The following is a 16,247-nucleotide window of genomic DNA, read 5'->3' as shown; positions in this document are numbered from 1 at the left end:
ATTATCACCAATTCCATAGACCCAATTGATTTAGTCTACATGGCATTAATCACCTTCTAAACATGACCACTTGGGATTCATATCTTTTGAATATATTATCCTTGTTTGAGAAGTTTAGAATTACATATGTTAAATATTATTTTGAGGATATTGATATCATGTTTCATGATTGGGCTAAGTTAGGAAGTAGTGAGGATTAAAAGTGATTACTATAGTATTATCAAATTTAGGAACCCTATTTTTCACACACAAAAAAAAACACATTCATATTCATTATCATTTTAAAGTTCAATTTAAACATAAATTAAACATTTGACTTTTACAAAAGAATCCTATAATTAAATACAACATTTAGAAATATATATTTAAACATTAAGACTTTTACACATGATTAAAACATAGAGAGAGAGAGAGAGGGAGAGTAGATAATTTGAGATACAACGAGTTAGAGAGAGAATACCCATTGCTCCTCTGAAACGTCTACCCATTTTTGAAACAGTGAAAATGATGGAAAATGGTTTAAAAAAATAAATAAATACATTTCAAAATCGGGCGCCCGTTTTTTTCAAATCGAGTGCCCGATTTGAAAGAAACAGGCAACCGTTGCTAAACGAGCGTCCCTTTCTTAATGGCTTGAGCACCAGAAGCTAAACTGGTGCTCGATTTGTAAAAATTGGGCACCCGTTTTTAGCGGGCTCTTTTCCCAACCCACGGACTTCCGCAGGATTGGGACCCAACTTTGTGTGTTTACCCACTTATATCAGAAAAATTAGTTGTTATGAAGATTTCTAATAGGATCCTTTAGCTATAAATTGTTGTACAAAAATTATTTGTAGAAGAATACTCAACTACAAAAAATGTAAATAAGTAGAGATATTATATTCTCTAGATATATCTTGAATCTACTCAAAAATATTAATAATATAATAAGGAAAACTAGTCATGGGTTAACCTCCTAATTCTTCCTTTGGTAAGACCATAAAACATACTCTTGTGTACTTTTTTAATAGCATAAATTTGTTGTGGATTAGTTTTTATTAATCTTTAATGTATCATGAAGTTTACTATCAATTATATGTTGAAAAGCTAGTTACTTTCATGTGTTTGAACTAGATGTAGTTATTTACATAAGTGAGAACTTTAATATATATATGTTAAAAACATTGTTAAGATATCTATGGTCACAAGTTAATTTCATTATTTACAAATCATTAACTATTCATAATCACTTGAAGTTGCTCATAATTATAGTATTATATCATAGTACTAGCCATTGGAAGGGGTAGTGGAAGTGGTCTATTAATTGGTTGCTATAATGAAAGTGGGTGCAATATCAAAGAACAAAGACATTAGAGGAATATTTAATTGACTTGAATTAAAATATTTTTAGATCTTATAGAAATACCATAAACATTTGGTAAGATTGTTCTCCCCATGGACGGTGTCATGATTGTCACATCACTACTCAAATCCTTCAAATAATACATGAATGCATGTTTGGGAGATGGTTAAACCAAGATAAAAAGAACTATCCAACCTATTTGGAACCTAAAGTAGAAGTCATCCATGAATTTTTGACCACTTTTGATAGCATGGAGTTATTCTACTAAGGATACATGGTCAATTTTTTGCTTAAACCACACAGAAAGATTTTCCTCTGACTCACCACAATTAAAAATTAAATCAAGTAATAAATTTCTATACTATTTTAATTTATTTCCTATCAAGGAGGAGCCAAGGACTCTAATAGTCACATTATTTTTTATAATATTCTTGGATGACTAGGTATTGGCAAAGTCCTAGATGTGTTCTATAGGTGTAATAATAGTTTGACCAATGAAATGAGGTTTCCTATTTTAGGATTCTATTTGAAAGGCATCCCTATTGGTAATGACAAGAGGAATTACTCCATTAGAGGTGACAAAGACTTGATTCCATGGAACAACCATGTAAGGATTATGGGATAACATTCTATTTGGTTAGGAGGAACTACTAATTGTAGGTGTAGATTATATTCTTAGTTGTGATGTTAACTAATATAAGGAATGCCTATTATGTCTATTCCTTCTTGATGAAGATAAAGATGATACAAAAAGAGAAAATACCTGTCTTCATAATATGGCCATGTTTTTACCTTTGAAATGAATTATTAGCAAAATCCTAGAACCAAGAGATTAGAGTTCCTAAGTGCTCATATAATGTTTCTAGTGACAAAATCTATTAATAAAGTCACCAATCCTCTCAATCAAATAACTTAAGGCTCATTAAATCTATCCCATTAGGTGTGTCTAAAAAAATAATTGGCACCTAAAATTGCATGGTTCGATATGTCAAAGCAATGGGAATGATCTGTAATAAATTTCTACTATAACACTTCAATTTGATAATGATCACCATTTTTGGCTCAATGCCTCTAGAACACTTATTGGCTCAATCAAATGTAGTTATCTGCAACTCACTAGCTCCCGTATGCATTAAGCACTTCTTCAAAACATTACACATATCTCTACACTTCCAATAATGATTTCTCTCTTTCATTTATACCCTCCACAAGCATCACCAATCTTTTTCCATGTTAGCCAGACAAAAGGTGTAGGCATAAAACATGTATCCACCAAGGAGGTCAACCCTAAACACTTTTGCAGTGGAAGAAAAAGAATTATAGACTAAGGCAAGATATAACCAAGGCTAAAAACAATTTGGCACACATCTCCACATGAGTGTAACCATTAATGATTTAACATAAATACCCTAAGTCATCTTAGAAAGAACTCAACACTCGATCCAAATATTCTAGTCAACAATCGGTGCTATATAGGCCAAAAACCATTATGTAGAGCACATAAAAGAATGATATAAATTTTAAAGGCATTCATGTATCATCCTTTCAAACTATCACTTTCAAAAGTAGTTATCACAAACAAAGAGATACTAAAACCCTAGTGTTGTTTGCAAACCTAGTGTTAATTACATCCCTAACGTCCACCATATGACATAATTTTTATAAATTGCTGCTAATTATTTAAAACTTAGAATATTAAAGATAAAAATAATATTGCAAAATATTTCAATTTAATGTAGTGCAATGGTGCTCAAATCAATACTTTTTATTTCACAATATTGGTCATGGGAACATCTTTAGGTGGCATATATATTGTATCAAATATGTATAAATGTTATCTAGACATATCGATCTTTTTATGCTACTTTATAATATTCTCTTAACATTTTTATATTTTTATAAATCAACATCTTTTTTTATGAATTGAATTGAATCTATGCATTATCATAAACTACATAAGGTCTCTTATGGTCTTGTTTATCATTGTTATTTCAATGTGTTAGCCATACAAACCTTTATAAATTATTATTTGAAACATCTTTGGTATCTTTAAAACCATTATGCTCTCATTGTGCTACACAATATGTCCTTCTTAAACTTATAAAATCACTAACAAAGAGAACTTGTAGCCTTAAATAGGCTCTCTTAATGCACATACAAGACCTATTCAAACTCTAAACTCGACAAAGGTGGAGAGAGAACAAGGAAGAGGTGAAAGATAAAGACCATGTTGATACACTGAATAATTTTTTCATTCAAATAAAGAGAGAAGAAGAGAGGATGGGAATGTTGTAGTTCTTTGGGGTCTAAATTGGGGATACCCCTGATGAAAAAATCTCCCAACGAAGTTAACTCCTAATGTCTTGTCTTATATCCTCTTTTATAAAACCCTAATTCTGGTAGCCCTTAGGTTCTCTTCTTTGGTAGATATTTCTATCATCCTTCTAGTATGAACTAGCATATTTGCTTACTTCCTTGTCCTTGTTCTGATCTGTATAGGTTCATCTTATTGAATCATATCCTCTTCCTCCTTGAATTCTTCCTTTAGAAAAACTTCCACCTCTACCTTGTTATCTCTACTCATGTCTTTTGCTCAGCTTCTCTTCTTCTTTCAGGGCATATTGATAAGCTTCATCAACACTCTGTAACTTGATCAAACTGAGTTCATCTTGTATAGACATTCATAATCCATTCAGATATCTTACAACTTTTCCAACCTCATCATTGACATGTTTGGACCTGATATTCAGCTTGTACAATGCTTCGGTATACTCTTTCACACTAGATTCCTTCTACTTCAAGTTTTATAACTTCTAGAACAAGTTCACTTGATAATAAAATAGCACAAATTTTGATTTTAACTTGGCAACCATCCACTCCCATGATTTGATTTTCTCTTTACCTCTCCTCTATGTATCAATTTGCAAATTTTCCCACCAAAGATATGCATGACCTTTCAACCAGGTATAGGAATATTTCACCTTTCTTTCTTTTGTGGTGTTCCTGAAATCAAAATAATTATCCATTTTAGAGAGCCAATCCATCAATTCATCTAAATCAAATTTTCCATCATAGTTCAGTAGGGTAAAATCTGGTTTAGTGTTTTCCCTACTAAAAACCCTCAGAAACCTCTCTTCATATAGATTGATTGCAGGTGGATTTGCTAAATATTCTATCAGTGCTTCTTATTCCTCATCTTCACTAACATCTTCAATATGTTGGCCTCTTCTTTGGGTTGTCTCAACAGCTTCCAACTGCGTTGCAATTCCTCACAACATTTTTATCACAACAAGGTTTGCATTCCCATGTGCTCCACCATTCCTGCTTCCTCTTTGTGCCATCTTCATGCCAGTACCTGCAACTGCATTTCAGATCCATAATCTGCTACCCTACAATAAAATTCTCAAGATGACGCAATCTGGAGAACAAAATCTCTCTGATACCACTTGGTATCATCACGGGATAGTAGGGACCTCAAAGTGATCAATTCGGACTGAGTAGCAAGAGTAAACACAATGGAAACACAAGGCTATGATGGAGGCAATGCAAAAATAGATATATTGGATCATGAAAACTAATTACAGATAACTGGTAACATATGGGTTACAAGATTTGGCTCACTGACCTTCTATATAGATGCTCAATTACAGAATCGATCAATTTCAGACCTCTAAATATTAAGATCTATCTTCTAACTTCTCTGGTTGAACTATAATGCTCAATTACAATGATTTATATAATTCAAGGGGATCTGGTCAGCCCAAAAAGGATCAAATCATAAAGAACAAGACCAAACATGTAAAACCAATAGGTTGGCCTCCACCAAAGAGATTGCTCCAAAAAATCCAAAGGATGAAGTGCTGATCAAAGGGAAGGTCGGCCATACATCAAGGAACATAGGAGCCAATTCTAAAGGCTCTGTAAGGCAGTGAATGGATCCAATAGATTCACCAATGCAAATAGGTCGAAATGGTTCTCATGTTTGAAAACTGTCAAAAAATATGAAATTGATAAATTACCGAAAAAATGATCCAAATCCTTAGCAGTTAGGAATAAGGAATACGATCATGTCCTCAACAAAAATACAACTCCAGAAGATTCGGTGAGCCATTTCAAGAAAAATATATAAGTAAATGTTGAAACAACAAAACAAAAATCCAATATAAAAAGGAGATACTTTTGGTTGATGCAAATGTGCCAAGAATGAGGGAAGCTCCTACATCAGTTTGTGTCTAGTTAAGACACAAAAGATCAAAGTCTGCCTACATTGAGCTTAAATTGACCTAATCTTAGGAGGGAATTGGTTTTGAGTCCAACAAGCCAATATAGATTACTACAATAATAAAATGGAATGCTTAGAGAACCATAGGAGACCAGTGGTTCTCCAAGGAATCTCCAGAACATTAGTGGTGAGAATGATCTCAACTATGCAACCTAAGAGAGTATTAAGAAAGGGAAGGAAAATCTATTTGGTTTATATAGAGAGTGGTAACAAAGACCAACTCCTTACTTTCACTGATCCTCTTGCACTAGATAAGACTGAGGAACTTTTGAAGCTCTCCTAGTAGATTGTGAAAGACATCGAGATTATGAAGACTGGGCATGAGGTAAAAATTGACAGGATGGAGAAAGAGATTCAAAAATTGAAGAGAAAACTTAAGGGTTTGGTGGAGGTCAGTAAGGAAGCCATGCACAATAGTGTCGAGGGCCTTAAGAGAGTCAATGAGGAGATTTATTTAGAGGAGTAGATGGCTAGAGCTGAAATATCCCTTGATACCAATGTGACTAGGATGAACCAGGAGGTGCATGCATCCACGAGACTCTATACCAGGACTAGGAGAAAACATTAGGTGACTAGTAGCTTGAGGTTTATTATGGAAGAACTTTAGAAGAATAATGAAAAATATATCAAAAAAAGGACGAGCTTATAAGAGATCTTTCTTATACTTTTACTATTGTGTCCTATTGTAGGTATGTTTGTTATAGTTTTTTGTTTTGGGGTGTTTCCCTGTTTCTGTATCTTGTTAGCAGTTGGTTAGACTATGTTTTTGTTTCTTTTATTTTGTGCGGGATTTGGGTTTTGTTTCCCTATAGAACTAGTTTACATTAAGAAAAAACAAAGACCAACTCCTATTATTGAAGATCATCTAATCCTTCAATAATTCAAAGATATTTGTACTAAGGAGTTTCCAATATTTCCTCTTAAACAAATGATGGATTTCACTATATACCTTGATCTTCGAGCCATAAAATTTAGTAGGATCTACCTCTAAAGAACCTATAGAAGAAAACTCATAACAAAAGGAAGCAGAAGCCAAATTGGAGATAAAAAAAGCCCAAAACTCTTATCTAGCTAACACTCGCAAGATCACAATGTTAACTAATAAACCCATCATCCCATGCCTAGTGAAAGCAAGGAAGGGAACCCTAAGGGGATCCACAATAATATATAATTGACAAGGCTCTCGCTCCAAACCAAGGCAAACAACCTAACAAGAGAAAACAATACCATAAGCAATGACCACTCACAAAGTAAAGAACAAGAGGCCTAGAAAGAAACCCCAAGAAACACTTAGCTTGAGAGGGGGGAACCAAAACTAAGCCTCCTTAGAGAAATAAATAGGTCAAAAAATTGAGAGAGGATCCAACACAAGGACAAAAATGAAATAGGGGAAAGAAACCCCAACACCAATAGACACTGAATCTAGAAAGGCAAATCCACTAAAGCAAATATTGAGGCTAGAATTACCAACCAACATAGCGAGCATAGATACACCACAAGTCATATAAAATACCCACACACTAAGGGACACAATAACACCCACAAAGTGGAGAAGAACACCCAAACTATAGGCTATATCGAAACGATTGGAAATAGTGAAAAAGACACAAGACAACAACCAATATCCCACTAAAACCATGACTTAGAACTCTTTGAAAGCCATGTACAAGCCTTCAAAGATACCCTAGACCTAACTCCATCTAGGTTTATGTTATCTTTATAATCTCCATTAGATAGTTAAACCCTCATGCACCCACCTCCACTTCTTCTCTCCAGCATACCATGGGGAAGTATCATTTTTCATATTTTTTTCTCATAGTTATTACTCTATGCATGGTTATACAAGTTAATTTCAATGACAACTATCATTGTTAGACTTAGTTATATGCCACATCTAACAACTTCAATTTTGTTATTACCATTATGATCAATATATCCTAAAATACCTTGATGATTGTAATAGTTTAAGGACATGCTTATATTATAGAGGATTTTCACACTCTATCATGAGTCAACAATTTCAAATATGTATCTTTTCCCTATTTGATATTGATATAAATATACATATATTGTTTGAAGGAGATTAATCTAGCACACTAGCCACATTGACGCAAGTCTTGAACAAAGGTTTTCTGAATTTCATAAGGTAGCACATGTTTGGAGTTTGTAAATAAGAGAAATGGCACCTATAACTCAAAATATTAATTTATTCCCATTTATATCATAAATATAACATCCACCTTTATCTATTAGAAAAGAAATTCATGTAACTCTTTGAATTGCCCATCTCGCATAGAGTCAATATTCTATTTTTATTATACAACATTACTTCAATATCCTACTAGATAGATGATAGGAGAGATATCCATACCTATTAGAATTGGCCATCCTTGTAAATTGATCGAAATTTCTCAAAAAAAAATAGTATTTCCAAATTTGGTTGCTAAGATAAATACTAGTCAACAATATTTGACGAAATTACAACAAAAAATTAAAGCACACCCTCTTAAATATATTCTCTACAATTTTAAGATATTGTATTTAAATTAGATAAACCTAGTTCCAAGGCTTGTTAATGACTCCTACATTTGTGAGGCATGTAAGTATGATTTGAATTCTAAATTACTTTTTTTTTTGTTACATTATATAATTGAGCTGCATCAACCTGGGTAATTGATGTCTCAATTAATTACATGACATTAATCATCTTTCAAATAGGAAAAATAATTTTAAAATTAGATTAAAAAAATTACCTTTAATGCATACTCTCATGTTTGGCACATTTTATTCAGTAAATACAATAATAACCAAAATTAAATGATCTAAAAATTAAGTGAGTTAGGGTCTATGCTAATCTAAATTTCTAACATTAAAATGCAAAACCAATATAGAATTTAAGTAGATAAAAAACAAAAAAAATTATTCTTGTTGGTAAACAGATTTGTCGCTATAAAATTTGAAGTGATATACCCAATGGGAAGTGGCAAAAATCCCAATAGCTAGAGAGATTATTGCAAAACTACAATCTTCCTCTATACTTTAGAAGGTATCCCCCTTGAATGAAGGGAGTTTTGGGGGGGTTTTGTGTACTTTTAACTTGAAAGTGCAAAAGAAGACAAGAAACAACTAAAGAAAATTGAATGATGGGAATGGGTTTTGTGTACTTTAACATGAAATTACAAAAGGAGATAAAAAAATTCTAAAAGAAATTGAATAACGAGAACCTAGTAATTATTACAAAGAGGGTGGAAAAGATGGTGTGCGTGCAGGGGTTTGCGAGCAGCCGAGCTAGGGTTTTGAAGCCCTAGCTCATGAGAGGAGTTGCAGCAGGTGCAGAGGGGGAGGGAAGTGCAAGGAGTCAAGGGAGAGCGGAGGGCTAGGTGCGGCCGGGGGAGGGAGGGCTGCTTCGTTGGTCGTCGAGGGGAGGTTGGGCTGTAGGGGTGTTGGGTTATGGACTATTACGGGCAGTGGGTACCCCGTGGGTCTCTCGTGGGGTTCGGGGGTTCGTTTGGCTTCTTCGGAGGAGGAGCTTGGAAGGGGTTGAGTCTTGGGGGGCTGTGCTTTCTCAAGGGGCTCTTCAGGTATGGTCCTTGGCTGTCTTTTGTTGCCTTTTAACTCTTTTCACATCCCGATGTCAGATTTTGGTGGTGAGGCCTCACAGGTGGCTCCAGCCATGCACTTCCATGCTATGGTGGGTTCAAAACCCCCACTTCAGAATATGAAGACATTTTCCAATAATCTTTTCTCCTCAGAACCGGGGTCTGGAAGTGCTGGTAGTTCTCACCTCATAGAGATTAATGGGTGTCTCAAGAGATGTAGAGAAAGGCCGAAGCTAGTTATTCCCCATAAGATGATAGCTGAAGACGTTGAGTACTTTTCAAAACACTTGCTATACTGCAAATTTTTGGGAATGAGGGTCTCCCCGCAATTCTTGGAAAACTCGGTGCAGAGGACTTGGGCACCGGATGGGAAAATGGAGATTATGCTACTGGCGAACAACTATTTCATGGTTACTTTCAACTGTATGGAGGATCAAAATAGGGTCTTTGAAGGAGGCCCATATTTTTACAACCAGGGGGGGTTGTTTATCAAACCTTGGCATGTGGGGTTTAACCCTTTGGAGGAGCTCCCAAATAAGGTTCCTATATGGGTTTGTTTACCACGGTTTCCAGTGGAGTGCTATCGGGAGGAGGTGTTACGGATGTTGGCCGCACTACCTGGGAAACCAGTGGGATCTTCATCGCAAACTCTAGGGAGAAAGGTAATGAGATTTGCATGCATTTGTGTTGAAATTGATCTTAGTAAACCTCTGCCAAATTCTATACATATATGTGTCAGTTCTTACTCATGGGTTCAGCAGTTAGATTATGAGACCTTACCTTTCTGTTGTCGTTTGTGCCATGAGTATGGTCATTTACAACGTAAGTGCCCTAGATATAAACCAATGGTATGCCAACCTCAACAACTGGCCCAGAGCCAAGATAGGGCTGATAAAGGAAAAGCTACTATGTCAGTCGAGGTTGTGGGTGCTGGTGGTTTTATTTTAGTTAAGACAACGAACATAAATCATGGCCAGAAGAGGTCCCTTCAGGATAGACATGAGGAGGATACCTTTGACAGATTTGAAGCAATGGATGACCTCAGTCAACAGGAACTGAATTCGGGGTTAACCCCTTTGGACCATGGTGCTTCAGGGGGGGTCCGGAAAGAGGTATGGAGGATTTTACCCAAGTCTTGCTAGTGACTGGAAGCCAACAAATGGAGATGGAGTAGATTGTAGGGTTTGAGGTGGGACTCACTCCTATTTCGGAGGTGAATTTGGTGGGGGAGGAGGGCTCGCAGATAGCTCTAAAAGTGGAACCGGCTGGAGCTAAAACTAATGTCTTCTGCTCACCTGGGTCTTCATCAAAAAGATATTAAGAAAAGTGCTTCAGAGAAAATCTCAAAGGCTGGCAGAAAGAAGGATTTGGATAATATCAAATTGATGGGAGAGAATTTGGTTCAGTCGGGGTCAGTAAAGACTTTGGATTCTCACTTTTCCAATCCTCCTAAATGATTGTGCTTTCATGGAATGTGAGGGGCTTGAAAAATGGCCCTAGATAAAAAGTTGTTTAGGAATTGATTAGGAATCATTCACCTGATGTCCTATTTTTGCAAGAAAGAAAACTTTTGGTGGAGAGTATGATGGGGTTGGTGCCGAAGCTATGGGGGTGAAGCGAGTGTCAGTGTATTGGGGATGCTGGGTCATCTGGAGGAGTGGCATGTCTGTGGAATCCTTCAAAGATTCACCCTATCTGGTGGGTGGCTTCCAGATCATCGTTATTTGGGGTTGCCTCGAGTCTTGAGACCAGAGACCATATCTTGTTTACTAATATCTATGCACCCACTGATTGTTTGGGCAAGCAAATCTTTTGGTCTCATATTTCTTGTATGCGAAGGTTGGTCCCTTTTCATCCTTGGATTATGGCGGGAGACTTTAATGTTATCATTGAGTTGAGTGAGAAGAAGGGGGGAGTCATGAGATTGGATCCCTCTTCTTATCTCTTTTGGGATAGTATATCTTCCCTGCATCTGGTTGACATTAAGCCTGGCAATAGTTTGTTCACTTGGAACAATAGGAGAGTGGGGGAGTATTGGACTGCTGAAAGGCTGGATAGATCTCTGGTTTCCAGTTCTTGGGTTGGTGGGGGGTGGTCCACAAGTTCTGAGATTCTTGACTAGAGAGGGTCTGACCACTGGCCTATCAAGCTAGTCTCTTCTTCAGCCTGGGTTGCTCGCTCTCCTTCTTTCAAATTCCAACTTATGTGGCTTTGGGATCCCACTCTACGGGCTCTTGTTGAGCAGTGGTGGAGGAAGGGGAGGCCGACCTTTGGCACTACCATGTATACTTTTGCCAAGCAACTGTAGTTTGTTAAGTTTCAACTTAAACAGTGGAATAGGCAGGGTTTCGGGAACATTTTCCATGCTAAGAAAGCTGCCCAACCAGTGTTAAATGGCATTTCCAGCGAAATCAGAGAGCAGGGTTTGTCTAAAGCCTTGCTTAGGGAGGACGATAGGGCTCTCAAGGTTTTAAAGGAATGGGGACTTGAGGAAGAAATTTACTGGAAACAAAGAGCTCGCATTGATTGGCTTCAAGTGAGCGATAAGAGCACTGCTTTCTTTTTCAACTCTATGAAGGCGAAACACCATGGGAATTCCATTTCTGCTCTGGTCAGTGATAGAGGTGAGATGTTATTATCCTTGCAAGATATTTCTAGGGAGGCTCTTTAGTATTTCTGATTCCTCTTCAGTGAGGATTCTCAGGGGGAATTGGTGGAGGAGAAACAGGTCCTCGCTTGCATTCCTCCTCTTGTGTCTAGGGAGATGAATGAGCAGCTTATGTGTCCTAGTTTGTTGGAAGAACTTGAGCATATTATTTTTCACATGAGGAAAGGAAAAGCTCTAGGACCGAATGGGTTTCCGATTGAATTCTTTCAAGAGTTCCAGGATATCATCAAATTAGCCTTACTCAAAGTAGTCCAAGAGTCCCGGAGGAACAAACAGATGCTCTAGGCCTTGAATGCGACCTTCATTGCGCTAATCCCTAAGTGTGATGGAGCCAACAGGTTAGGCCAGTTCCACCCTATATCTCTCTCCAATGTGATATACAAGATAATTTCTAAGTTGATAGCAGAGAGGCTAAAGAAGTGTCTCAGGGCTATTATCTCGGAGGAATAGAGCAGGTTTGTGGAAGGGAATCAAATTTTGGATGGTGTGGTCATTGCTATGGAGACCATTCACTCTATGGCATCCTCCAAGGAAAAAGCTATGTTTATTAAGTTGGATATGGCTAAGGCTTACGATAGAGTTCATTGGTCCTTCCTTCTGAATATCCTCAAGTCTTTTGGTTTTGCTGAGGAATGGAGCCAATGGGTTATGATTTGTGTCACGTTCACCTCTTTCTCAATGCTAATTAATTGTGATCACACTGAGCTGTTTGGTGCATCTAGGGGCCTTCGCTAGGGGAACCCCCTCTCCCCTTACTTATTCATTCTCCTGGCTAAGGGTCTAGGGAGGCTGATCAAGCATAATGTCGGTCTGGGTAGTATTCAGGGCTGGAGTTGGAGTAATGATTTGTAGCCTCAGTCTCATTTGGATTTTGTTGATGATACGACCTTGATGGGTCTTGCTCGGATCAGAGAAGCTACTAATCTGCGGAAGGTTTTGGATGTCTATCTGGCAGCCTCGAGTCAGTTGATCAATGAAGATAAGTCTTTTATTCTTTTCTTCAACACTCCTAGAGCTATTCAAAGGAGGATTACTCTTATCTTGAGGTTCCAAGTGGGTACTTTGCCCATAACTTATCTGGGTATTCCTATCTCTCCTTGTAATGCTCCTCGAGAGTCATGGCAGGGTATCTTGGATAAATTTTGCTCGAAGGTGGAACATTGGATGCATAGATGGTTATCTTTCGCTGGGAGCGTGCAACTGATTCAGTCGGTGGTTCAGGCTCTTTCGATTTATCGTTGTATGCTTCAAGTGGCTCCTATGTGGTTCTTGAAGGGATTGGACTCTTTGGCAAGGAAATTCTTATGGGCAGACAATCTATCCTCCTCCAAATCGAGTTTGGTTAATTGGCACCTGGTGTGTAGCCCGAAACAGTCGGGGGGGCTTGGTTTATGGCAGGCTATTTTATTCGAGGAGGCCCTGGTGGCTAAATTGTATTGGAGGTGGTGTGTCGAGCAGGATCGTGGTTGGGCTAAGCTATTGGCTTACAAATATACGCAGAGGATCCCAGTTCAAGAGGTTCCAAGATATCCACTTGAGGGAAAAGGCTCAATGATTTGGTATACTCTCAAGAAGGGGGCATCTCTTATTAAGGAGGGACTCTTTTGGATCTGCAGGAGGGGGGAGGAGGTCCTTTTCTAGAACGACTCTTGGGATGGGTACCTCCCCATCCTTGTTCAGTTTCCTAATCTTGGGAACCTTAGCCAGAGATTTTTGGAGGAAGGGTGGTCACGGGTGAGTGACTTCAAGGCGGTTTACTGGTGTGGGCAGTTGGAGATGGAGAGGTGGAAGGCTCCTAGTGTGTGGCTGTTTGTTGGGATGGAGGAAGAGTGTGTTGAGCTGCAAGGCATTATGGTGAGTAGACACTGTAGTGTTGTCAAGGGTACGGATGGACTTGCCTGGTCTCTAAATCCTAAGGGCATCTTTACTGTTGCTAGTGGTTATCAAGTACTTTTGAACTGAATTTTTGAGGGTAGAGAGGTGCACTGGTCGAAACAAGCTCAGAACAGTTTCTCTTGGCCAAAGTGCAATTGCTTCGCTTGGACTCTGGCTTTGAATAGGTGCCTAACTTGGGATAATATTCGCAAGAGGGGATTCTTGGGGCCTTCTATTTGTGCTTTGTGTGGTAATGGGGAAGAAGACTCCTCACATCTGTTCTTCAGATGTCCCTTTTCTATGCTTATTTGGCACTACTGGTGGGGGGTGTGGAAGTGTCTGTGTGTTCATGTTGATTCTCCGGTGGAATTTTGGAGCAGTTTGGGCTGACCTCCTATCCTATCCTCCTTCCTTCAGATGGTCTAGTACATTGGGCCCATCTTCATACTCTGGCAGATTTGGCTTGAGAGGAATAGAAGGATCATTCATGAGGCCAGACTGTTAGTGCAACAAGTATGGAATAGAACCATGGTTATGATTCGGGAGACGGTGGAAGCTAAGTGTGAGGTTAATCTTCCTTTGAACAGAGATGAGGCGAGCATTGTGAGCAGGTTGGGCTTGCATGAGCTGTCTCCTGCCTCCGCATGTGTCAGAAGAGGTAGATGTGCTATGAAGAAGGTCCAAAGGGTTGGAAAGTGGAGCCCCCTTCAGGATGAGATTATTAAGATTAACACCGATGTCTCCTCCAGGGGTAACCCAGGCCCAACAGGGTGGGTGGGATAGGTCAGAACTGTATGGGAGAGGCGGTCTTCCTCTTTTCGATGCATAAAGGGAGGAAATCCAATAATTATATGGAGGGTCTTGCTATTCTCTTTGTCCTGGAGCGGGCCTGGAAGTTGGGTTGTAGGAAGGTTATCTATGAATCAGATTCACAAATTATTGTTAATTTATTGACTGAGCAAAAGATGAGTGGGACTCATTGGCAGCTCATAGGGATTGTGCATCAGATCCTTCAGATTAGTTCTTTAATGGAGTAGGTGTCTTTCATCCACATCCCCCGTGAATGAAATAGAGCGGTAGATTGTTTGGCTAAGTGGGCCTCATAACATGATACTAATTGGAAGCTTGAAGGATGGGAGCATCTCTCCCCGGATTATTGTCAAGTCTTGCGGAAGATTCTTGTTGAGGACATGGCGAGTTATGACGTTTAATAAAGTTTTTACCCCTTTTATTTAAAAATTATTACAAAGAGGGTTTTAGCACAAAATAAGTTTGGATATGCAATAATGAAAGAAGGATAACAAATCTCAACATACAAGGAATAAATTTATCTCATCACATTTAAATCAAGTTACTAGGGTATGATTGTGTTTCGTAAGTCCAATGTGTCATTTCAATAAAAAAATTACAAAAGGAGATAAAAGAATTACAAAAGGAGATAAAAAAATTCTAAAAGAAATTGAATAACAAGAAGCTAGTAATTATTACAAAGAGGGTTTTAGCACAAAATAAGTTTGGATATGCAATAATGAAAGAAGGATAACAAATCTCAACATACAAGGAATAAATTTATAATTTATCTTATCACATTTAAACCAAGTTACTAGGGTATGATTGTGTTTCTTAAGTGTAATGTGTCATTTCCATAAACCAATGAATTCCACAAATACAAAAATAGGTTACTAATTTACCATATTGATAAATCAGTAATGATAACTTAGTTACTAGGTTCGCAAGAGTTTAGTTATGCAAGAAGTCCACTTTTACATAAGGCTTCACAGGATAACTAGCTATTAACTACTTTGATAACTATCTCCTTAAAATAATAGATTTTTCACTCAAATTACCTTCACATATGTGATGTAAGAGGAATATGATTGAAAAATTGTGAACTTTCGTGTTAAAACATTTTGGACTAGGCTATGATCACAACATTTGTAAAGAGTACCTTTGTTGTGGTGGTATCGTTGTAACGCATCATAAATGTCCTTATTCAATGCAAAATGTACCTCAGTGGATAATTAATTCCCAAAAATAGGAGATTGATTTATATTATACCTAACTCTTTAATTATATTTCTCAAAACATTTTCCATTTGTACTAAGAGTTTTAGAAACATGCCAATGGTGAAAATAAATCTGAATCACACATTCATGAATCAATTTGCATGTTCAAATAATAGATCTCCTAATTGGATAACAATTTTGAAGGCTTTAAACCTAAAGTTGATGTAAAATGTAACACTTTTCAGCTTCGAATGACTAGGTCCAACTCATCGGATAAGAGGAATATTGTGGGCAATGACTCGAAAAAATGAGTTAAAGGAGTATATTTCTAATATATAGAAGGAATATTTTGTCTCTGTTTTTTGTCTCTGTTTTTGTTCAGGGTTGATCCTCTGTTTTGCTGCTGTTTCTTGTCGGATTGGCTATTGATTGACTGTTGTAAAACTTTAAGTTTCGGATCCTTGTAAAACCAATT

This window comes from Cryptomeria japonica, chromosome 11, assembly GCF_030272615.1.
Source record: "Cryptomeria japonica chromosome 11, Sugi_1.0, whole genome shotgun sequence".
Taxonomy (NCBI): domain Eukaryota; kingdom Viridiplantae; phylum Streptophyta; class Pinopsida; order Cupressales; family Cupressaceae; genus Cryptomeria; species Cryptomeria japonica.
This window is presented reverse-complemented; position numbering follows the sequence as displayed.